Source organism: Mauremys mutica, chromosome 17 (assembly GCF_020497125.1).
Source record: "Mauremys mutica isolate MM-2020 ecotype Southern chromosome 17, ASM2049712v1, whole genome shotgun sequence".
NCBI classification, from domain to species: domain Eukaryota; kingdom Metazoa; phylum Chordata; order Testudines; family Geoemydidae; genus Mauremys; species Mauremys mutica.
This window is the reverse complement of record NC_059088.1, coordinates 23,664,427-23,690,039: the sequence shown is the minus strand read 5'-3', so window position 1 is coordinate 23,690,039 and position 25,613 is coordinate 23,664,427. Positions and strand designations below refer to the sequence as shown.

General features: G+C 47.2%; 2 long non-coding RNA genes across 2 annotated transcripts; one reads left to right on the top strand and one right to left on the bottom strand.

Annotated features, from left to right (window-relative positions):
• Positions 1-4,112: 4,112 nt before the first annotated feature.
• Positions 4,113-21,905, bottom strand: LOC123352037. The gene is made up of 5 exons (XR_006574084.1): positions 21,778-21,905; positions 15,304-15,375; positions 11,632-11,702; positions 8,724-8,834; positions 4,113-6,458 (listed from the first exon to the last, which is right to left on the bottom strand). It is a non-coding gene; the product is annotated as an uncharacterized LOC123352037 (long non-coding RNA).
• On the top strand, positions 20,036-25,589 carry LOC123352038. Its single transcript, XR_006574085.1, has 3 exons — positions 20,036-20,160; positions 22,794-22,945; positions 24,655-25,589. It is a non-coding gene; the product is annotated as an uncharacterized LOC123352038 (long non-coding RNA).
• Positions 25,590-25,613: the final 24 nt, after the last annotated feature.

The following is a 25,613-nucleotide window of genomic DNA, read 5'->3' as shown; positions in this document are numbered from 1 at the left end:
GTTTGCTTTGGTTTTTATTTGAAGTAACTGTTAGCATCTTGTAAGTTTGTTGCAAACGTGCTGTTCAGCTTCATTGTCTCCATGAACAATCAAAACTTCCCTCCCTGAATGGCGTAGGACAGGATTCTATGCAGTCCCTGACGTTATTTAATGTCTCAATGTCATATCTCACCCAAAGGACAGCCCCAGATTTGTTTATGCTGGTCTCATGGCCATGGCAGTGCAAATCAAAAATTTGGAAGAAGCCGCTACTAAGGCCTGGTCTACTCTAAGGGGGGCGGGGTGAACTAAGGTACGCTACTTCAGCTACGTGAATAGCGTAGCTGAAGTCGAAGTACCTTAGTTCGGGCTACTCACCCGTCCAGACGCCACGGGATCGAAGTCCGCGGCTCCAAGGTTGACTCCGCCACCGCCGTTCGCGGTGGTGGAGTTCCGGAGTCGACCGGAGCACGTGGGGAGTTCGAACTATCGCGTCTTGATTAGACGCGATAGTTCGAACTCCGAGAAGTCGAACTCTCCGCGTCGACCCGCGCGGTAAGTATAGACCTACCCTAAGTAGCTAACCAACAATTTACTTCAGGGAGGACAGTACTGTCAGACCAGAAATTTGTGCTCTGCCTCTACCAAAACAGTTATCGATGAACCCCCTCTGCATAGTACAGTAACTCCTCACTTAACATCGTCCTGGTTAACGTTGTTTCGTTGTTACGTCGCTGATCAGTTTGAGAACATGCTCGTTTAAAGTTGCGCAATGCTCCCTTATAATGTTGTTTGGCAGCTGCCTGCTTTGGCCATTGCTTGCAGAAAGAGCAGCCCGTTGGAGCTAGCTGCGGGGATTGGAACCAGGGTTGACCAGAAGCCCCCGTATCAGCTCCCCTAAGTTCCCTGTGCGGCAGCCGCCCAGCAGGCTATCAATTGCTGGTGGGTGCTTGACCCCCCCTCTGCCCCTGGCTCCATCCCCTCCCTGCCCCTACTCGACTTCTTCCCCAAATCCCCGCCTCCTCCCCTGAGCAGAGGGAGGAGCGGAGACGCTGTGTGCTCAGGGGAGGAGGTGAGGTGGTGGGGTGGGGAGCTTGGCTGCCAGTGGGTGCAGAGCACCCACTAATTTTTCCCCGTGGGTGCTCCAGCCCCGGAGCACCCACAGAGTCGGCGCCTATGCTCCTGCCCTCTGCCTTGGAGCTGCTCCCAGGAGCTTCCTGCTTGCTTGGGGGTGGGGTGGGGGGAGAATAAGAGGTACTAATGTCAGGGTGTTCCCCCTCCCCCCCGCTCCTGTACCCCATCTCCATAGAGTGGAGGGAGGAGAGGGGAGTGGGGAACATGACAGGAATGAGGGAGCTTGCTGGCAGCAGCTGCTGTCTCAACTTGCCGATCTACTTAAAAAGGCAGTGTACTTAGAGTGAGGCAGAGTACTTAAAGGGGCAGTGCATCTCTCTCTCTCTCTCTCTCTTGCTGTGTCTCCTCCCTCCATTTGTGCTGCCTTGTAGAGTGTGAGGCTATATTAACAACAACGTGTTAACCCTTGAGGGCTCAGCCGAGTGCTAGTTCATCATTTAGCAGTAAGGCATCCCCTGGGAAATATCCCACCCTCTGACTCCACCACCTCAACCAAGCTTCAGAATCATCATTGCTGTGTACAGTATTAAATTGTTTGTTTAAAACTTATACTGTGTGCATGTATGTGTGTATATATATGTCTTTTGTCTGGCGAAAAAAAATTCCCTGGACCCTAACGCCACCTATTTACATTAATTCTTATGGGGAAATTGGATTTGCTTAACATCGTTTAGCTTAAAGTAGCATTTTTCAGGAACATAACTACAACGTTAAGTGAGGAGTTACTGTACTAGCTAATCACATTGTCAGTGATGTTCTTTTGCTGTCAGCTAACTCAGTCATCCGATTGGGAGAATCTTTGATTACAGTCTGATGTTCAGTTGATTCCTCAGAGATGGGGCAGCAAAGGTTGAGACAACACTGTCATCTCATGCCTGTTTGGGGCCATAAATGTTTAATGCTGGTGAAAGATGTCATGTGGACAGAGACTGATGCCTGCTGTTTAGAGGGGCAGTGTGGTTTGGTGATCATGGAGACAAGAGCTCCTAACTTCTAATCCTGAGTCTGACGTTATTTGGGAAAATCAATTTATCTCTCTATGACTGAGTGTCTCTGCCTGTAAAATGGAGATAATAATACTTATCCACCACCAGGGATAGGAGGATGCATTAGTTAAAATATAAGGCTCTATAGAAATGCCAGATTATTAATCAACAGAACAGGTAGGCTGCAGTAGCATCCTCTGTAGTTGCTCCCCTACTGTGCCTTAACCAGAGGGATCACATGCATGAGTGAGAGGATAATTCACTCTCCAGGGTCCATTCAATCCTTGAATTCTCGGATGTGATTGCCAATAAGGAAGCCAATTAGTGCCGAATGTGGAGGCATTTTTTGTGACTTGTCTACTATGAATTGGCCAGAGACTGACTCATCAACTAATTTCACATAACTAAACAGTAATGACTTTTGATTGCTACTGTTACAGGCTGAATTTGAACTCATGATCTAAAAATAAAGAGACTCAATATCCCTGAGCCAGCCAGTCCCCTTATTTAAAGACGTTAATAATTTCTGTAATCACCTTATTTCCATATATCTTTAGTTTTCATTTGAAGAAAGCAGATAATATAAAACATTAACTTCATTGCCCATGATTAAATATGTATTTATGGTTACATACATTTATTTTAAAACTCTAACATTATATTTTTGTTATCTCTGTTATATCGCTTCCCCCCACCCTGTGCCTGTCTTGTGTATTTAGAGTGTACGTTCTTTGGAACAAGGACTGTCTTATTTTGTGTTTGTACAGTGCCTAGCACAATGGGACTTAATTCTTGGCTGGTCTTTAGGCACTACTGTAATAATAATAATAATATAAATGCTAAGTCTGGCATGCTTTGAACACATGCATTTCTTGCACATATGTGACTGACAATTCTTTACTCACAAAACTGCACCTGTATCATAGGATAGTTAGGTAGGTAGATAGATAAAAACTGTTGAACTAATGCAACATTCAGAAGTTTTTTATTTCTTTTTCTAGTCATTATAGGCATAGGTCAAAATTATTTTAAAAGAAAAACAGCTTTTTGAAAAGATCATAATAGTAATTCATTAAAAACCCAGAAGGTGGCGCTGGTAACTAACAGAAATACAGTACAGCATGAGCTCTATTACTGGAAACCGATGCGGAAGGAACTGGGACTTTGTTGTGTGTGGGAAATGACTAAACAGACTCATGTCATTTTCCTGAAAAATTCCCCTTTCTACTCTGAAGGGACTGATGAGCCCAAAATGTTGATTCTGGCCTGAGTCAAGTAAGGCGTGAACCATATTTACAATCAGCTCCTCTCCTACAGTTATGTTTCACTCAGGCCATTTCTCCTGCTGTTCTTCCTCCATTCTAACCAATACCCACCTCTCTTACTACTCTGACCCCTTCCTGAGACGACTTCTGCTGCTCTGCCACACTTCCAGGTCTCCAAGTGCCAGGACCTCTCTCCAGCTGCTCTGTCTTTACATTCGTCCAGGCCCACCAAGATGGAGTTCTGCTCCACTCAGAGTTTCCTGACCCTCATGTAAAAACAATTGCTACTGAAATGAAAGCCCTCACAACTCTGCTTTTGGTTACTTGTTATTTCCACCCTGTACTGGGGTGGTCACCCCGCTCCAGCCCTGAAGGGGTTAAAGCAGCCTTGGAGAGGGTTGTGCGGGGGGGGGAAGCCAGGCTGATTGGGGGAAGCACCGCCAGCTGAGGCCACAGCTGGCCCTATAAGAGGGCTGAGGGCCAGAGGCCAGAAGACAATCTGTCTCTCTAGCTTTAGGGAGAGAAGGACCTGGCTGCCTGGGAAGCCAAGGAGGGTACCTAGGGTGGATCAGTGCTGGGGAAGGGCAGAGGGAGCTGGGGAGCTCCAGCCTAGCTAAGCCCCAGGCTGCAGGCCGAGTTAAGGCCCACAGACAGGGTACTAGGGCTGCAGAGGGGCAGCCCAGGAATAGGCAGAGGCAGCTGTTCCAACCCCCCTTGCTGATGATGAGGGGTTTACAGACTACCATCTGCCCCAGTGAGCGGGGGCTAAATGGAGACTGGCAGTAGCCACTGAGGCAAGGTGGGGATAGGGGGAGGGGAGACCCAGAGCGAGGGGGTACTGTGGTGGGCAGAACCCCTAAGCAAAGCATACGGGGGCAGCGGCAGGCAAGACACCAGCTGGCAGAGGGTGCTTGGGAGCTGGAAAAGAGCTAATTCCATGGACAACCAGCAGGAGGCGCCACGCCGGTGAGCCATCACCCCGCCACACCCCCTCTTTTCATATGTCGCACAGATGTATAAGCCAGATATGTATTGTGGCAAGACTATTTTTGCTTGATTAGAAATAAAACAAATGGGCCCAATACTGCAAATCATTACTTGCATAGGAATTGTCGTATTGGCTCCGATTGATAGTCCGACTAGACTTGTATTCCATCTCTATCAGTAACCAGTTTCAGATGCTTCAAAGGAAGAAGCAAGAAATTGTTATGGACAGTTACGCAATAACCTTCCTATATGGGAAATTTCTTCCCAACTCCAGTCTGTTAGTGGCGAGTTTATGGCCTGAAAGAGGTTTTATATCCTTTTAAAAACAAACAAACAAAAAAGTATTTTGTGTAAAATAACTGTTGATGTCCTCATTATACAAACACATTTCCATTTTTTAACTCTACTGAGCTCTTGACCCCAGTGATACTATTATTAATCATGTTTATTACAGCAGAGTCTAAGGACCAGCCAAGAATGGAGTCCCATTGTGTACAAACACAAAGTAATAGATAGTCCCTGCCCTGAAGAGCTCACAAACTAAATAGACAAGACAGACATGGGATAGGGGAAAGCAGTGCTTAATTTTTGCCAGGGCTGAGCCCGCTGGCACCTCTAGGCTTGGCAGTTCATAGCTCCAGCACCTCTGGGCTTGCCACATCAGTTATGAAAGTAAAAATATCGCTTGAGCCCTGGCACCTAATTGCTTGAGCCCCAGCACCTCTTTCATTACACATTAAGAACTGGGGGAAAGGATATAACTTGGAAGCAGTATGAACAATGTGATTGTGGGAAACATTGCGTTAATTAGTTGAATATTGTTTTAGAGTGGGGGTGTTCAATTAGCAGGGATTAGCTAAATGGAAAGACAAGGAAAGAGAGGAGTGATGGGAACAGAGCAGATGAGAAGAGAGTCAGAAAGAGGCAATGAGGGGCAGCTCTTGAGTGAGGCTCCACCCCAGCATCCTAGGTGGAGGGGGAAGAGGTTGAATTAATCTTCATCCATCTACCCCATTTATGGCCAGGTCATTGACCAGTGAGGCCCTATTGACCCAAACCTCTTTTCTGGAGTCAGGGTCTGGAGAGACTAAGGGAGGAGTGTGGGAAGGGTTGGAGCAGACAGCCAATCAACACACGAGAGAATCTCTTGAGAGAGCTTGCAGCACTGAGTTCCACATGTTAATTAGGCCTTGTGTAAGAACGCATTGTCTTTTGTCAGTTACATAGTTGTTGCATTTCAGTTTCACTTGAATGTTCCCTTGATCTTATGCTATGTGAGAGGGTACATGGGAGTGCCTGAATGAGATTCTCCACCATTTTTTATTTTGTATGTCTCAATCATGTCCTTTCTTATTCTTCTCCTCTCCAAAGCCGTCCCACTTTTTTCAGTCTCTCCTCATACAGAAGTATCTAATCATTTGTCATCTGTTTCTGAGCCCCCTCTCTTTCTGACATACCTACTTACAGGACTACTCATGTGAGAGAGTTTGCAGGATCTATGGTCATTGGAAGCCAGAGACCTGAAACTCTGTCTAGAGTGAACAGGAACACAGACATAAACATGGCCAGCGGGCAACATCCATTTTAAATGTAATGGTGATTGTTTTAGGGGAGGTGAACTGGTAAGTACACTTGCTCCATAGTCCCCTTTATATCTTGTTTGTTTCAACTGCTATAAGGCAGACTTTTTCTGGATGCAGCTGAAACTATTCAAGAGCAGATCCAAGGGCTTGCATTCCAGGGAGATAGCAGCAGCTGATCCAGTGATGTCAGAACACCAGATAGCACTAAAAGATCTGGAGTGATCAGCCAGTGCTTCATTTTGTTGGCACATATTTCATATTTACAATAGGACCCAGTGAATGATAGTGAGGAAATGTGAGAGGAAGAAATACAGAAGATACAAACAGCTAGTCAACATTTATGCAATTTATACTACTTATGAGGAAACATCGCTGTTATATTTGTTTGTGTTTCTACATAAATACATAAACGGCACTAAAAAAAGATGACTGATTCATTGTAGGGGAAGTAATTTACATGTGTGACAGAGTTCTTTGTTTTCCTCCTTGAGGAATGTTCTAATTCAAAGCAAAGCTGTTCACATCTGAAATAAATGGAAAAAAAATAAACAAGTTATAATGGTGACTTTCCATCTATTTTTAATTTACAGTATACAGTGATAAGGGACAAATCTTCAATCGGTATGAATTGTCCATTGACGTCAACAGAGCTTGGATTTTATTATGAACAGTTTGAATAGCTGTAGCCCAGACTTAGTACATTCTAGGAGCAAACATCAAACCAGATTTAGTGGAACTGAGCACAGCTCAAAAAAATGCAAAGGACAATAAAATTGTTCCGATAAAGAGAAGTCAACATTTTATATAAGAGACCATTTGCTAGGATCTAATGAAGAGTGGGGTTTTTTTTTGGGAGGAGGATATTTACATATAGTCACTGTGTGTCTGGAAGAGCCTTGAATCATGACTGTACAGTAACTCCTCACTTAAAGTTGTCCCGGTTAACGTTGTTTCGTTGTTACATTGCTGATCAATTAGGGAACGTGCTTGTTTAAAGTTGTGCAATACTCCCTTCTAACATTTGGCAGCCGCCTGCTTTGTCCACTGCTTGCAGGAAGAGGAGCCTGTTGCAGCTAGCTGGTGGGGGCTTGTAACCAGGGTGGACTGGCAGCCCCCTTATCAGCTCCCCGCTCCCCTAAGTTCCCTGTGCTGCAGCAGGCTAGCAATCGATAGTTCAGCTGTCCCCCCCCCGCCCCCCCTCGCCATGTGCTGCTCCTGCTCTCTGCCTTGGAGCTGCTCCCGGAGCCTCCTGCTTGCTGTGCAGGGGAGGGGGGAAGGGAGGGGCTAATGTCAGAGTGTCCCCCTCCCCCCCACTCCTGCACCCCAGGTACCTTTTCTCCATATAGAGCAGGGAGGGGACACAGAAGGAGAGAGACATAGCGAGCTTGGGGCAGCAGCTGCTGTCTCAACTTTCTGATCCCCTTAAAAAGACAATGCACTTAAGAGTGGGTCAGTTTACTTAAAGGGCCAGTGTGTGTATCTCTCTCTCTCTCCCACACACAAGGTGTGTGTCCGTCTCTGTCTGCTATGCTTTCTCCCCTCCCCTCCATTCCTGCTGCCTTGTAGAGTGTCAGAGGCTATATCAACAACAATGTGTTAACCCTTGAGGGCTCAGCCGAGGGCCGGAAATATGCCTCCCTCTTCCACCCTCTAACTTCACCACCTCAAACAAGCTTCACAATCATCATAGCTGTGACTAGTATTAAATTGTTTGTTTAAAACTTATGCTGTGTGTATAGCTATATCATTTTTTGTTTGGTGAAAAAAAATTCCCTGGAACCTGACCCCCTCCCCCTTTACATTAATTCTTATGGGGAAATTTGATTCGCTTAACATTGTTTCACTTAAAGTCGCATTTTTCAGGAACATAACTACAACGTTAAGTGAGGCGTTACTGTACTAAAATCTCAGAGGCAAATCCTCACCTGCTGTAAATTGTCCATTGAACTTGATGGAGCTATGACAAAAGCTTTGTCCCAAAAGTCAGTGGAAATTAGGCTCATAAATCACATGGGCAGCTTTGAAAATTTTATCTTAAATGACTCATCCATATCCTAATAAACTGTGACATTGACTATTGCGGCTTGTTCTCTGGTCTTCTGGATGCTTACCATGTCTCTCCTCAGTCCATCCAAAACTCTGCCACCAAATCATCTTTCCCACCTGTCATTTTGATCATTCCCTAATTCATATCCATCCACCAGCTCTACTTTGCTCTACATATCAAGTTCAAGGTCCTTACCCTTGTCTCCCTTTGCATTCCCCCAGTTTTTTCCATTCTGCCATTGAGATAAGCCTTGATTTCCCCTTTCTTTTCTTTCTCCCATTCCCAGCTTTTGTAGCTTCATTTGCCAAGCCTCCACTCCAACCTCACTTGGGTCCCTTCTAAGAACTCGCCTCTGCCATGTCACTTGCGAAAGCATAGCCAACTACCTGCATAACTGAAATTAATGGATACACCAAGGTGTTTCCATGTCTTACCAAGTTACTGCATAATCTAATTTTTGTACTCCTTTCCCTTCTTTCTTTCCCCTTTTTTGTCTGACTTTGGCTCTCACTAGTGTCCTATCTGGTTTTTTACATTGCAAGCTTTATGTAGCAGGGACAGGATCCTTTCTTTTTCTTTGAAATTCCTAGCACATATTTGGGTGCTCAGAAGGCATTGTAATTTCCACTTGGAGTTATAGCACACAGCCTGCTGCTGCCTTGGAAACTAGTGAACTGTTTGCTGGATCAAGAAATCAACAATGACACACAAATACCCAAGTAACAATACAGAACCTCAGTACCTTCTACAAAAGAAGTGTGAATCGTTGTAGCAAAAAACATAAAAGATGGAGAAGGACAAAGAAGAAGGGAAGATGGCCCTGGAGTGATGATCCTGCAGACTCTGTCAAATTCTGTAAAGTTAACAAAATAAGTCATTCTGAATACTGTCGCATCAAAGCTAGAGTTAAGGTTCATTGCCCCTTGTGTCTATAGGACATAACTGGGGACAGCGGTTCAGCTACTTTGGGGACTCATTAGCAGATATTTGTTCACTGTCTTTGCAAGGCTGCTGAGTCTTGCAGCAGCATTGAGAGGGGATATCAACAGATTATTAGATATTTGGAGAGGTGACATATCCTTTTCCTGTCCCCCTCCTCTAGGGCCCTTCAATAATCATGCACTTGGTTTATGCCGTGTAGTAGTAGCCATATTGGTCCCAGGATATTAAAGAGATAAGGTGGGTATGGTAATATCTTTTATTGGACCAACTTTTGTAAGATGGTCCAATAAAAGATATTACTCATCCACCTTGTCTCTCTAATGCACTTGGTTTGACTAACGACACCCTAGCCATCAGCCTGTCACATGGGCCTACAGCAGAACATAAGAACGGCCATACTGGGCCAGACCAAAGGTCCCTCTAGCCCAATATCCTGTCTTCCACCAGTGGCCAATGGCAGTTTCACCAGAGGGAATGAACAGAACAGGTAATCATCAAGTGATCCATCCCCTGTCACCAGTGGCAGATTAACAAATTTGCCGTCCCTGGGCCCTCAAAAAATTGCCACCCCCCCCCCCCCGTGCCAGCTCACCTCCACTCCCCCGCGGCAAGCCTGGGAAGGAGGGAGGAGAAGGGGAGTTGTGGTGCGCTCGGGGGATGGCGGAGGTGGGGTGATGGTGAGCTGGGGCAGGGAGTAGTTCCCTGCTCCTCCTTCCCCCCGAAGAGTTACTCCCTGCGCCTGCCAGCCCCAGGTCACCTCCGCTATCCCCCGAGTGTGCCGCTACTCGCTTCTCCCTCCCTCCCTCCCAGTGCTTGCACACGGCAAGCTTGGGAGGGAGATGGAAGGAGGGAAGTGTGGCGTGCCTGGGGGAGGAGGTGGGCCGGGGACAGGGCCGGTGCCTCCATTAGGCAACCCTAGGCGGTCGCCTAGGGCGCCAGGATTCAGGGAGCGACATTTTGTGCGCTCCCCACGGGGCGCACGGGAGCTTCCGGTTCCGCTCCAGTTGCGCCGCCGAAGAAGGACCTTCTGCCGACATGCCGTGGAAAACAGCGGCAGGCAATTGAGCAGCTCAATGACTGCCGCTGTCGCCTGCGGCATTTCGGCGGAGGGTCCTTCTTCAGCGGCGCGATGGGAGTGGAACCGGAAGCTCCCGCGCGCCCCATGGGGAGCGCACAAAATGCCGCCCCCCAAATTCTGCCTAGGGCGCCAGAAACCCTGGTGCCGCTCCTGGCCGGGGATTTGGGGAAGGGGTGGAGTTGGGGAGGGGGCATGAGCAAATTTGCCGCCCCTGCAAATTTGCCGCCCTAGGCCTAGGCCTTGTTGGCCTAGGCGATAATACACCGCTGCCTGTCACCCATTCCCAGCTTCTGGCAAACAGATGCAAAGTCCATTTTATGACAAGATAAAACTGAATCCATTCTATACTAGATATGCAGGAGTGTCCATGATTTTGGGTGAGTTTGATACTTTTCCATTATACAGCCGAAATAGAAATTGTTGCAGTAAATATTTTTCCTGACATTTGCTTTTTCTGCATTAACTGCAAAAATAACCAGATCTACAGCATGTTTGTTATGGGGTTCAGTTTGAGAATTTGATGAATATTTTGTGGCCAGATTTATTTAATTTAACATTTTTGAATCAAGAATTTGGTAAGTGTTTTTTGTAAATAAACCACCTGTAATGGGGGCCCTTACCCCTGAAGCATTTACTGGTAGCACAGTGCAGTGCTGCAATTATGTCTCTGCCTCAGTTTCCCACATTGGGCTTTCAAGAAGTCCAGTGAGGCTTATGTATATTGAACAGTGCCCCTTCAGGGGTCGGGTTTATTTAACCCAAGGGTGGAACATTTACACAAATAGGGCTCCACCCCAGCATCCTAGATGAAGGGGGAAGAGGTTGAATTAATCTTCATCCATCTACCCCATTTATGTCCAGGTCATCGACCAGTGAGGCCCTATTGACCCAAACCTCTCTTCTGGAGTCAGGGTCACTTGTCATCCAGTGGGGAAGGGTCTCTCCTCTTGAGTCAAGGTCCCCACAGAGGTCATACCATGGCAACCCTTCCTTGGAGCAGCATGTAATTTCCTGGTGCTTCTGCTGCTGTCTGATGAAGTCTGTCCATTGGGACCAGTTTTTGCGGGGACTTGGCATTCATAGCTCCCCCCAACCTCTCCCACCTAGGAGCATTCTGCCTTGGTTTCCTTTCCCAGTGAGCTCCCTCACTAGCTCCCTCTGAGAAGCCCCCCACATGGGAGCGTTCTTTTTCTGCCTTCTGGACTGCTCCTCTTCTCAGAAGGTGTTCCTTAACTAATTAGCTGCTGGCCAGCAACTTAGGCAATCGGTTATCCCCAGATGGATTTGGCTTGGTTTGTTCTCTTTAGCAGAGCCTGTTGCAGGTAGGCTAAATGCCTGATTGCTCTCAGGGGCCAGCTTCTCTATGGCACCCCCTATGTATAGATCTGAGTTAAATATATAATATTAGGGTGATCTTCAAGATGGGACTGAAGGGATTCATAGTCTTTATGCTGGCCCTCTGCATACAGGTGAATATCCCTCTCCTCGAATAATTTGATTTTCTTAGCATATTTTTCAAATAAATTATCTGACCATTTTTAGAAATCTATCCACCTCATTGCAACAACCTTTACAGCAAATAATTGCATCTTTGTGTTTTGAGGAATAGGAAAGAAACTATTTAACCTACCTTTGCAGATGAAGTTTCGAATTCACCATAATCAACTGTGGCGTCTGGATAATAATAATCTGTGTAATTGTCTAAATGACAAAATGGTTTTGGATGAGTCTATTTGCATCTTGTACAAATATATTTAGAGTTATTAAAGGTGCCTCTCACATACCCAGAATATCTATGTTCTATTTAAAATCACACATCAGAACAGATGAACACCTCTCCCAGCCTACTTTGTGCTCTATGCATGTCAAACATTTTGAACGTTGGAAAACACAAGAAGCCCCCAAACAAAATTTTCGTTGTTAAGCTGGAGTTAAGGATCTGAGCACATACAGGAAGACAGAAGAGTATAGAGACAGTCTTGGTCTTAGATGCTGTGACATTTTCTATTAACACTTTCGACTCACAAAGTTGATCAGAAAATTCAAAACTGATATTTTTTGATACATGTAAATATTGGTACTTAGCTGTTTCTTAGCTCTTTCAGGAACAATTTAAATATAAAGTTTAAATATTATATTTTCCAAATCAAGGTACAATGTTCATGTTTAACTTGATGTCTGCACCAATATTTATATCCATAATTGCACAGGGTAATACTTCAGAACACTCAGGAAGATACCAACACACCTTCCCGTAAGCATGATATGCATATGTTGAATGGGGCTGGGTGGTGACTGCGCTTCATACAAACTGCTGATTGCTCTCTGGGCAGTGTGTCCTCATAACCAAATTTCCTCGTGTCCTTAATGTTTGGGTTGCTTTTTGGAGTACTTGAGCAATTGTAAGTGTGTTACACAACAGAGGGTTTTTCTCCTGGGATATTTTGAAACTTGCATGCAACCACAGCATTCCTGGGGTTGGAGTGTGAGTTAGGATGGGGACATAGAGAAAACAAAGTAAAATAATTAATTCATTCAAGGGTATATGTTTTAATAGCCAAACTTTAATGTTTCCCATCAGAGGGACGCCATCTGCACCTGTGGCACATGTGGTACACATTTTCACATTCAGAAGGTACATTTCTGTGTAAGTAGGCTCTGAATGAGCTCTCCCCTGACATCTAGTGGTGAACTAGGGAAAAGATCAGACACACCTCTGCTGAGAGAGGATCAGGAGAAAGACCCACATTGATCAATTTTGGCTATTTTGGGTTAAAATTCACTTTAGTATTGAATACATGAATAATGAAATGTTGTTATCCTTATTGTATGAGTAAAGGGCAGCAGGTCTGTACTTAGCATGCCCTGATTGAGGGGGTCAGCCTACATTTAACTTCATTCAGTAAGAAGGGCGTAGTGATGCAAAATCCAAGTAAGAGTTAGAGGGCATGAGGCTGGGTGTTCTTACCTGGTGGTGTGGACCTGTTTAAAGAGTCCTAGAAGCCTGGTTTGATTTCCCCCCACCATGTTAAGAGCCAACTAGATTCATTTTTCCTGAGTGACCACTAGAGCTGAACTCATTGTTAATTGATCTGAGGGGGATGAACCTTCTCCCTGGTATGGAGACAGCATTGTGCAGAAAAGGCAATCAGCAGAGAGGTTTCCCACTACCCAGTGAAATCACTAAAGAGCTGAAATCACTGAGAACTGGCCTAAGTGGTGGAATCTCAGAACAGCATTGCAGTGAGAGTCAGAGGTGATCACTGTGGCAGGAAACAGCAGCAGAGACAAACAGTGGCAGAGACTGCAAAGACACTGATGAACAGAGGAGCCAGAAGAGGGGCTGCAACCTGATGCACCCTAGATAGATGTGTGCCAGGCTCTCTCTCTTGCCACAGGAGGGACAGGGGTTGTGGGAGTTTGTGAACCATGCCAGGTATGTGCCTGTGCTTATGGCTCTTTGGAGGAGCCTCCAATTAATATTTCTGGTGGGCTGTGGAACCAGAGTGGAGTACAGTCTGACCCACCTGGGTTCCTCACCCTCCTCAGGTGACTGTAGGTCTCACCACTTAGCGTCAGGGCAGGACACAAGAGTGAGGGAGTGGATGGTATGAAGCATGAGCACGTACAGAGGTTCTCTGGGTGCAGTTTGGAGGCAGACTGGCTGGATATCATGCTGCTGGCTCTTGTGATGTATCAGGGCATCTGGAGAGGCTCCTGGAGGTGACTGGGGGTGGGGAGGGGAGGGGACAGTGGTGTAGTGGTAAAATAAGAAATGCATAAACTAACTTAAACTAAACTCCACATTCCCCAGATGAGAAATGGGTAAATTCCATTTACCCTTGACTGCACTGTGGGTCAGAGAGGACTACATAGAGAGGGAAGAGAACTCATTGAGGAAGGAGACCCAGGAGAGAAGGGCGAGGGTGAGTTCCCTCTCTCTGGCAAGGGCCTGGTGAAGGCAGGCTGCAGAGAACTACAGAGGGTAGGTTAGGCTTCTGTGGGAGACCCAGGGGTGGCTCTAGGCATTTCGCCGCCCCAAGCACGGCAGGCAGGGTGCATTTGGCGGCTTGCCTGCGGGAGGTCCAGAAGCTGCAGGACCAGCGGACCTGCAGCTGCGGGACCAGCGGACCTCCCGCAGCCAAGCCGCCGAAGGCACCCTGCCTGCCGCCCCCGCGTGCTTGGCGTGCTGGGGCCAGGAGCCGCCCCTGGGGAGACCTGGTGATAGGGCCTGTAAGAAGTAGGCTGGTCTCTACGAGAAGTTGCCAGAGTCCCTGGGGAAGGGAGGGGAGGCAAAGCAGTGGGCAAACCTGCTAGGAAGTCTGCAGGGAAAAGCCCTGGGAGATAGAGCTCTGCCAAAGGAGCAGAGCAGAAATTCGGCAGTCCCTGGAAGAAGTAGCATAGTCCAAGAGGGGCAGAAGGACCTTTTATTAGGATGTGGGTGTGGATTCTTTCATTCTACTTTTGTTACCCCAGAAGGAGACAGAACTGGAAAGAGGTGACCTGGCTGGAGGGCTAGACCATAGAAGACACAGCCACAAACAGGCCATCGCAGGGACCAAGAAGTGATCACTAGGGGTCGCTAGAGGCTAAGACGACTGTAACACCATGACCTAGTGCTAGGGCTTCAACGGCAGTGAATGTAGCCATAGGCGCCGACTCCGTGGGGGCTCGGGCTGGAGCAGCCCCAGGGAAAAATTGGTGGGTGCTCTGCACCCCCTGGTAGCCAAGCTCCCCGCCCCACCTCACCTCCACCTCCTCCCCTGAGTGCGTCGCATCCCCGCTTCTCCACCTACTTCCCAGTGCTTGCCGCCGCAAAACAGCTGTTTTGGGGCATAACAAACTCCGGGAGGGGGGAGGAGCGGGAACGCAGTGCGCTCAGGGGAAGAGGTGGGGCTGCGGTGGGGATTTGGGGAAGGGGTTGGAATAGGGGCAGGGAGGGACGGAATTGGGGTGAGGACTTTGGGGAAGGGGCAGGAGGAGCTGGGGCAGGGGTGGAGTTGGGGCAGGACCAGGGGGAGAGGGGAGGTTGAGCACCCACCGATGCAGAAGTCGGCACCTATGAACGTAGCCACTTACACTCCCTTTCAGTCATACTGTAAAATCTGTGCCTGTTCTTTGAACAGCACGGAAGCTGTGAACAATACAGGTCAAAAGAAATTTGAAAACAGCGAAAAACATATTTTTTTTTCCTAAAAGAGATGCAAAAAAAAGCTTAAATTCAGGGTAGATCGTCTTGACACGCTTATGATCTGTTTACATATTTTATACAACTTGATCAAAGTGCAGTATGTTCTCTCACCATAGAAATAAAATGTGTGGTTCCAAGCGGAAAAATTGAGATATGATTCCCATCCTTCTTCAGCAGCATTTCCTGGTGGGACGAGGGAAAAGCTATACATTAGTGCAGAAAGCAATACAAACCTGTCTTCATACATCCTGAGAACTGAGATTCTCAGAGGGTCAGACTGTGAATGCCTCACTCCCACTGGTGAACAGCTACTCACATGAATATTGACATTGATTTATTGGGATTTCTTGCACTGGTAATTGCTCCCTAGCGGGAGTAAGGAGGTCACAGAATGGCCCATAATTAGCTTTGAGAACCTTGGATGAAAGGCATCATATTACACAATGATTTAGAATTGTATGTGAGAACTCATTTGCCTCTAAAGGTGTGTATTGGGAGCTGTTGATCTATGCTGGGCAATGATCACATATCCAATGCTGAAGTGTTTTGTACTCTTCTATGGGTCAGTGTACTATTGGGTTATCCGGGAGAGGGGCGGGCGGAAGCCCGCCCCATGCTAACGGATTCCCCCCCCCCAGCCTAAGGGGAGGATCCACAAGGCCACGGAAACCCACTAAGTGCGGGGGACAACTAATAAAAGAACAGGGACAGGAGTGAGGTCAAAGGGTCATAAGGAGGGAGCCTGATGGGAACACCGAGCAGAGAACCCCAGACAGCGCCCACTGCTCCTCGAAGGCATCAAGGGAGCCAGCGGACGCCGCCCAGAGGAACTCCGCCCGGAGACGTGAGCGGACGAGGGACCGGAAACAAGCCCCACAGTCGCAGGAGTCTCCATCGGCCAACCTCCGCTCCCTGGTCGCGTGGATGGCCTTTTTAGCCAGGGCGAGGAGGAGGTTGACCAGGAGGTCCCGCGACTTTGTGGGGCCACGGATAGGGAGTGCATGGACAAGGAGGTGAGGGGAAAAGTGCCGCCAGAAACGTAACAGAATGTCGGTAAGGAGCCGGTATAGGGGCTGCAACCTGGCGCACTCTAAGTAAACATGCGCCAGGGTCTCCCTCACGCCGCAGAAAGGGCAGGTGTCCGAGACAGGGGTGAACCGCGCCAAGTACACGCCCGTGCTCACGGCCCCGTGGAGGAGCTGCCAACTGATGTCCCCGGCTTGCCTCGGGACAAGGGTGGAGTACAGGCTGGCCCACCGGGGCTCCACACCCTCCACAGGTGGCAGAAGATCCCGCCACTTGGTGTCGGGGCGGGACACGAGGGTGAGGACGTGAAGGGTGTGGAGCACGAGCGCGTAGAGTTGTTTCCTTGGCGCGGTTTGAAAACGGACCGGCTGCAGATCGTGCAGCCGGCTTGCGGAGAAGGGGCGGGGGGGCCAGTCGGGTCTACGGGGCAGGGGCCCGATGAAAAGGTCTGGAGGGCTCGGGGTGGGGGGTGGGCGGGGCGTGCCCTCACGCAGGACCCGGTCGAGGTAGGCCCGAGCAGCGGGCGGCAAAGCGGCCCTCACCTCCTGAAGTACGCGCCGGGGAGTGCACGGTCTGGAGAGCCCCATCCGCCGAGCGAGCGTCAGGGGATCCAGCCAGTCTCCCCGGTCGTAGTCCAGGAGGTCTCCGACCCTGGTAGCTTCCGCCAGGACCAACCTCTGGCGCACCGCGGGGGACTCCACCACCTGCACACGGAGCTGGGGGTTGTGTAGCAGGGGCTCCGCGAGGAGATCTGCCCCCTCGGTGGCCGCCACGGACCTGGTCGCAGAGAACAGCTTCCAGGTCCGGAGGAGGTCCTGGTAGAAGACCGGCAGCCCGGAGAGGTCTCGCGGAAGACCCCTCGGATCGAGATAAAGGAGCTGCCGGTTGTATCGGAGCCCTCGGAAGCGGCGCAGGAAGGCGTGTGCCAGGGCTCTCCATGCCGGACTACCCGCACCATAAAGGAGCCTCTGCAGTACCTGGAGGCGGAAGACATGGACCTGAGTGCGGAGGCATTTCAGGCCCTGCCCTCCCTCCTCCAGGGGTAGGTGGAGTACCCCTGCAGGGACCCAGTGCAGTCCTGGCCAAAAGAACTCCAGCACCACCCTCCGGAGGTCAGTCAGGAACACCGGGGCCGGGACCAGGGTGTTGAGCCGGTACCAGAGCATGGACAGGACCAGTTGATTGAGCACCAGTGCCCTCCCTCGGAGGGAAAGGCACCGGAGGAGTCCTGTCCATTTCCGGAGCCGCTCCGCCACCCTGCCCTGTAAACCGTGACAGTTCTCCGGCGGAGAGGGATGCGTGGCAGAAAGGTAAACGCCGAGATAGAGCAGCGGACCCGCGCTCCACCGGATGGCCTGAAGCGCGGGTGGGAGGGAGCTCGCCTGCCACCCGTCCCCGACCACCAGGCCAGAGCTCTTGACCCAGTTGACCCGGGCGGAGGAGGCCGCCGAGTACACGGCCTGGCAGGCCTCCACCCGCGCCAAGTCGCCCGGGTCCTGGACCACGAGGAGCACATCGTCGGCGTACGCCGACAGGACCAGCCGCAGCTCCGGCTCCCGAAGCACCAACCCCGTCAGCCTCCTGCGGAGGAGACAGAGGAAGGGCTCGATCGCCAGGGCATACAGCTGGCCCGAGAGGGGGCACCCCTGCCGCACTCCCCGCCCGAAGCTGACCGGCTCGGTCAGGGTCCAGTTGAGCCTGACCAGACACCCTGCGGAGGTGTACAGCACCTGGAGAAACCCCACAAACTGGGACCCGAAGCCTAACGCCTGCAGAGTGCCCAGGAGATACCCGTGGTCCACCCTGTCATACGCCTTCTCCTGATCTTCTATGGGTCAGTGTAGCGGGGTGGTCACCTGCTCCTGGCCTGAAAGGGGTTAAAAGCCAGCCCTTAGGCTGGGCTGATTGGGAGGCAGCCTCAGCTGTGGCCATGCCCCAACCAGACTCAGCTGGCCCTATAAAAGACAGGGAAGCCAAGGGCAGGCACACAGTTTCCTCTAGCTGTAGCAGGAGATAGGCCTGGCACCAGGGAGCTAGAGAAGGTGGAGCAGGGCTGGGGGAAGGCCAAGGGTGTTCTGGCCTGGAACACGCCCCCCCTGCCCCGGCTGTGGCCTAGTAGAAGGCCGTACTGGGGTTGCTGGGGACAGCCCAAGGCTAGGCAGAGGCAGCAGGTCCAAACCCAACCTTGCCTGTGATGAGTGGCTTATACTGCAGTCTGCCCCAGGGAATGGGGGCTAGTTGGTGACTGGCAGTACCCTACGACTGAGGTGGAGCGGGGGGTTCCCTGGGGAGGGGAGACCCTGAGAGTGAGGGGTTACTGCCAGGGGGCAGCACCCCAGATAACAGGGCACTGAAATCCAGGGAGGGATGTAGGGCCTAGCGGCAGTGGGACACAGGACTGCAGAGGGTGCTCCAAGGCTGAAAATGAGCTAATACCCAAGACACCAGCAGGAGGCACCGCAGGGGTGAGTCCCACATTACTACAGTCGGTATGTTTAACGTGGATATCAATTTCTCTGATATGTCTATGAATTTTAAAAAATTCTCACATTACCTTAGTATCTAGACACCATGACCTGGATTTTGAATAATATTACTGCTTTCTCTTAAAGATCAAGCCCTCTCCACTTCCTTTATCTCCAGCTTCTTAAAATGAGATTATGCTTCTGATTGGAATAAGCTTTCTCAATGCCTAGCCTTACAGAAATTGTGCAGTTTTAAAGACTCAAGAAAGGGGGAAATGGCTAAATATCAGTTAGTTAACTTTTTCGAAAGTCCGAGTTTAAACTCCTTTTCAGGCGGTAATATTGCAAGGCAGCTGGATTTTGGGGGAAAGGTCCATTTGTGCAAACAGTTGCTGCCATGCATAGGCATGCTCCCATGTATAGATCCCAACCTGGCCTTTTAATGATCAGAGTTGGGGTGTAGTTCAGGGTCTTGGGTCAATATTTTTTCTCTTCACCCGCAATGGTTGCTCATTGTTCTGTGAGGGAGTTATCTATTTACCTAGCAGATTGATTTCTGCATGTTTGTAAAGACCTTTGGCATGAGAATTATTGGTGTTTAGCCATGCCTCTTGTATCTGTCATAATAGTCCTGCTATTTCATTTCATTGGGGTTTAGGTCTAGTGTTCTGTTACTCATTAGGCAAATGCACATGCTGTCAAGATAGGAAATAGAAGAACATAACTTTGAGTTTGATGCCCATATTGACTCTACCTTTATCACACTATTTGGGATAAGATTATTAACTGCTTACATATTTATTACGTGATTCTGATGAGAGGTGGACTGGCATCCCATATTTTGACACCCTCACAATTTAGAGAGGTTTGAAATCCGTGCTTGAATTTTTTCAGTCAGAGTCTATATAGCAGGCTGACCTAGAAGCCCAAATCTAAATAAACCCAGTCTATAAAGATGTTTGAAAATTGGACCCAAACTCAGATCAAGAGCTCTCTGTAACCCTGTGTTTCCAAAGCACTCAGAACTTGGGAGGAAGCTTAGAATCCCCAGAACTGAACCTGCATTTGTACTGTGTAGCTTGCACCCATGTCCAATTCAGCTGTAAATAAAACCCTAAATAATTGTTCAGTCTCTAAAAATGTGCTGTCCTTTTTTTGCTTTTATAGTATAAACTTTAACCTCTGCCCCAGTTACAAATTCTTCCATGTCTTAAACTTGCTTTAGCAGCCTCTCTTCAAAAGCATTGTTCCAATCCAATCAATTCCTTTAAAAATATTGTATTGGAACTATGGATATCACTTAGTATTGTTTGTGCTGCATTTAAATTAAGCATGTTTTGTTATTTATTAATTGGCTCTTTGAAGGGTAAGGAAATGAGAAAAGAACTTGTAATTTCATCTGGAAATCCCCAGCAAATGATGATCTGACATCAGTGCTTAAACAGCTCATTTGGCATTTTCTCCAGCAGAGTCAAAAGTAAGTAAATTTAAAAACAGGAAGTTGAAAGTATGCAATTTAAAACAATTGTATAACTAAAAGAAAAATGCAAATTACATTTAAGACCTTTTTCTTTTTTGTGTGTATCAAATACAATTAAAAACATGCCAAAAGCGACTGAATTATATAGGTGAAGCAAAGTTAGTTTAATATTTTGTGTTGCAGTGGGGAAAAAAAACACTGAAAATAAGGGGTTTCTATAGCATATATACAGAAGGATCATAAAATGCCTAATGGAGTTCACCAACAAACTTTTATACAAACCTATTAATAGTTGTGCCTATCATTGAAAAGCAAACACCTCTGGGATGAGATGTGGCAGGTGTTTAACAGCACTGCCATCAAACAGATTAGGAAGAAAATGCTTTTCCTATTAGAAACTGCTAAAGGAATTTAGGAAGACAGAATGCAATTATCTAAGGTGGAGTTTGGCCAAAAACTCTGGGTTAACAACAACCCTACTCTTACAAAAAGGTTTCACAAGATCTTTAGTGAATCAAGTTTACAGGACATTGGCTTTGCGTCTAATTTGAAAGATGGCAGGCCCTGCAGCGCAGTGCCATCTATCGCCAACATAGGGCTTTGGTGCTGTGCTGATCTAAAATAGGAACTGATGCCTACTGACTTTCTGAAACTGCTTCTGACACTTTAGCTCGAAGGCTTCCATCAAGCATTGCACCAGCCAGCCTGACCCTGCTTAAAATGAGCAATCTAAGGGATCCTAGCGCATGACAATTTGGCGGCTGCAGTAGATTTTTTTTCCACTTTCTAAATTTCCTTTCAGTTTTGAAAGGCTTTGTTCCATTTCACATTCAGGTAATAGAGGAGAGTAGTGCCTCCCAAACAGCATCGATTGTGCTTCATCCTTCAGAAGCAAACCATTAGCTGGGTCTTCCCCGCCTCCTGTGTGTCGGAGCACCCTTCTGAAGACACTGCATGTGTCTTTTGGGGCACCTAGTAAGACCACATGCATCACGCCTGTGCTAACCCTACTCTGGTTTTAAGATCCAAATTGTCCCCCTTGCTTTTAAAATACTCTGTAAAAATCATTCCAGTCTCTCTTACATACCTTGTTTCTCCCTGTTGTCGTCCTTGCTCATCTAACAATGGTCTCCTTATTGCCTCTCCTCACGGTGGTGCAAGAGCCTTCTTCTCCGGATCATAAGGCTTTCTGCGTCTCTTTCTCAGCCACATCTTGCTTCAGATACTCACTGAAAACCTCTCATCTGCCTTTCCTGTGCCTCTTCATGTCTCTGCTATTATTTAACTATATTATATGCAGCTATTCTGTAAAGTATTTTAGGATACAATTTTACATGGAAAGGATGGTATAATATAAAACTGTACCCTGTAAACTTACATCCATTGCACTTAGGTGGTTTTTGATCCCTGTCTTTCACTTCTTTATTCACCTTTCCCTCTCTTCTTTATTTGTTACGCTAATCACAAAATAAGAGTCCAAACAACTGATTACTAACTGCTGAAGAAGCAACATTCCTTTATAAGCAGCTGGTAGGTACGATTTCTTGATCAGTACAGTTAACAGCATCACTTAATTAATGGCAATCCACAGAAAAGTTAAAGTGAAATATTTACCCAGTAAAGTCTGGAAAACCAAGGCTGCTGTTAGTAAAAAGGCCATTCTGTCACAGCTGGTTCAGCCCACTGACTGCTTCTTAGCCTTGTCCTATTCTGGAATTTTTTGAGGAACCAATGCAGTTGTTTGGTGTATAACAGGAAATGACACTGCTCTAAGGGTTGGAACAAGTGACCCCCTCATGAGAAAAGGCAGGGCAGTTTTGCCCAAGTTTTTTTTCCCTCAGAAGATTGCCTACATATGCCATACACTGTACTGCAAACTGAGCTGCAGTTCCTCCTGTTAAAATGTGTTAACTACAAATGGAAACAGAGGGGAAAATCCAGTGAATGGTGCTGGGAAGGACACTGCTGGAAGCCTTTAATTTAGGAAGAAGGTTTCCTAATGAAGACAGGCATTGATTACCAACTTCCTGACCTTTAACAACAATGCCAACTTTGTTTGCCAAGAGACAAATTGTTAGAGGTCAGGAAGTCAGCTAGCAAAAATGAAGAAGTTATGAAAAGAACAATTTTTTTAAACAAGATGTGAAAAGTCGTCTTTAGGAAAAGTGTTTCTTTCCTGTGTGGTTGCCTTCTCTCAAATGTTTGGAAAGTAACTGAAGAAAATATCCCTTCTACAACTCTGGGAACCACTTAGTCATCATAAGACAGTCAGTGTCCCTAGGTAACTTACAGTTTAGTAATCAGTCCTACAACAGATTCTCCAATGTTTACATTTCTTGATCTTCACTAGTGACCTTGGCTTTTCCCATCAAATACATTTTTAAGCACATCCTGTAGAATCAAGTATGAATGCAGTCCCTGCCGCAAAGAGTATAAATGTACTGCCATGTAACAAATCAGAGGCACAAACAGATAAAAAGTGGGGGCGGGGGATGGAAGGAAAGAGAAGGCACTGGGAGGTTGAGGATGAGTTCATGAGATTGCCAAAGTCTGTCAGGTCTCCAGGGCTGTGTTCCAACTTTCAGGTTTTGTTTTTGGTTTCTCATGTTCCCTGTCCTCATTTCTCATAGATGAAAAATGGAAATGAATTCTGAGGAGTGGTCTGAACAAGGCAAAGGAGATATGAGAAACAGCTGTGCAGAGGTCATTCCATGCATAAGGAGCTGCAGGGAATAAGGCTCTGAGATGTGCATAAGAGAAAACAAAATGGGTATTGAGGCTGGTGGGTGTCAGTATTTCCTCTAATTTTGTTATGTGCACCAATATATGGAGGTGATGTGTGCCATGGCAGGTCCGTGCTGGGGGAGAGGCATCTCTCCCTGCCATAGCCCTGAGCCCCTGCACGTGGCTTAATAGGCAGCTGCGCAGCCATGCAGTTTAGAGGGAACTTAGGTGGGTGTAGAATGAGGAATGCAAAAACAAATGAGGTCAGAGATGTCAGAAGGGTGCAGCATGATGGGTTTTTTTCCCCTCCTTTTGCTGTTGCCACCAGGTAAGCACTGGGGCTAGAGCAGCTGGACTTTTAAACTAATTAATTACCATATGCATAGAACCGTGCGCAATCCAGATGGATCCCAAAGCATTCTACAAACTTCATCTCAGACACACAGTTCACACGGGGATAATTCATCCACCATTATGGTAGAACGACAGCGGTTTAACAGTCTGCCACAACATGAAACTTCTGTTTAAGGAGAGGATGTGAATATTCACTAAACCAAAAATAAACTTAAAAAAAAAATCAGAAACGAAAAAACCCTACCCCTAGCAGTTAGGGAACAAGCAGGATGATAGACTAAAGGACCTAGGTCTTCTCCATCTCTGATCCCTGCAATTCCTTTTCAGAATCTGCCCTGGATTTTCTCCATCAATGGTTTTCACTGTAGATTTTATTTTGTGAGTGTTTCTTGAGCTACGTGCCAGAGAGGGAAACAGTAAAGAGACCCTCTGTCAGGAACTGACTGTACTAGGCTTCATTGTATAATGAGGAAGTTGCATGTTTTGTCTCAGTATTTTAGCTAGAGCAGAAAACACCTGCTGAGTGGAGAAATAGTCTCTTCCAGGAATAGAAGCAAGCCAAAAAATTCACTCAATCCAAGAATTAAGTTTATATCATTTTCATCCCAGTCAGACAGATTCATTAGGCCTGATGCTAAGTTACTCTAAGGCCAGGTCTACGCTAAAGGGTAGGTTGACCCAACTATGTTGCTCAGAGGTGTGAAAAATATACACCGAGCGATGTAGTTAAGCCGAGCTGACTCTCGGTGTAGACAGTGCTAAGCAGAGGGAAGAGCTCTTCTGTCGACCTAGCTACTGCCTCTCATGGCGATGGATTAACTACAGCAAGGGGAGAACCCTTCCATCACTGTAGTGAGTGTCTACATGGCTATTTATATCACTTTGGCCTTAAAGTTGGAGACAGCACACCCTGGCAATTCCTACTCCACCAGTGGCTTCCCTGGCTGGTGTGGAGCTGTTGTAATGGTTCTGCACTGATACAGCTCCCAGACCCTGGCATAGGGAGCAGATCAGGGGTGTGCCTAGAGCATACTGCATTATAGGTATTCTCTCCTACCCAGGGCTCATAGGAGGCCATGGGAACCAAGTATAAGTTAGAGCAGCCTGAGGACTGCTCTAACTCCTACAAGGGGTTGGACAGTTGCTTGCATAGCACCAGAGTACAGTGGCCACTTTTGCCTCCCCACCATGCCTACTCCAAATGCAGAAACAGAGTAATTTAAAATCAGGTCCACTCTTTGCATTTGTAATTTTCCATAAAATCATAGTGTTCTTGACGGTTGGTTTTTTTTTTCTTTACTCAGTCTTTAACGTTTCACAGTTCAAGCTGGAGAAAATGACTCAGAACAGCAGGTAAAACGAATCTCTTACACAAATGGACCAACCAAAATGTTTTCACTCTCCACCTTCCAGGTATCCCTGGCATATCTTCATGTGAGCCAATGGTCCAGTACTTAAAAAATGCATCAGGAATCTTAGTTTATATCTTCATCGCTGTTGCCTTGACTGACTGGAGGACTTTGGGAAAATCACCAACTCTCATTGCCTCATTTTACCTATTAGTGAAATGGAAATATTAATACCTTAATTCACTGGGTCTTTATTGATATTAAAGATTAAAACCTCAAAAGACCTTTAAGATTTCCAATTCAAAGGTGCTAGAAGTGCCAATTCATCCAGATGGGTGAGCCACATGGGAAAAGATGTTTAAACATTGTATCCTTCTAATATTTTATTCATCGTTATCAATTTACCTGGTGTGTTTATGCTTCATACCCACTGTTACACTGTATGGAATCTGGGGAACACTTTAGGATATTATGAATATTGTAAAATCGCAATGAGTTATGCCAGATATGTTGTGTAAGATATCTGTGAAAATGTTATAATTTGCCAAATATGATGATCCTGTTTATATGTTCATATCACCTTTGTATTGGGTATGTCTGTATTACAAAACTTGTTCTGTGCTTCTTAGTGACACCCCCAGACAGCTTGGTATCAGCACTCCTAGCCTGCTTGATGTCCCATTAAGGACCATCAGCTATACAATTGACCCACTGAGAGAAGGCAAGGTTATGTGCCTTATGACTCAGCAAGGCATGCACGGACATGCTTATGGACAGAAAAGGCTTCCAAACCATGTGCTGGGCAACTTGTGTTTGAAACAAAGGAAGCACAAGCTGCAAGGCAAAAAACTGTAAAAAGCAGCTGCATCTTCACCATTTTGTCTTTGTTCCTGCTTCGTACCTCTGGAGGAACTTTGCTACAAACTGAAGCACTGAAAGGACTGAATGCCCCATCCAAGCTGTGGATGTCGTCCAGAGGGACTTTCAAGCCAGCAAACTCACCAGTACTGCTAGGAACCTGAT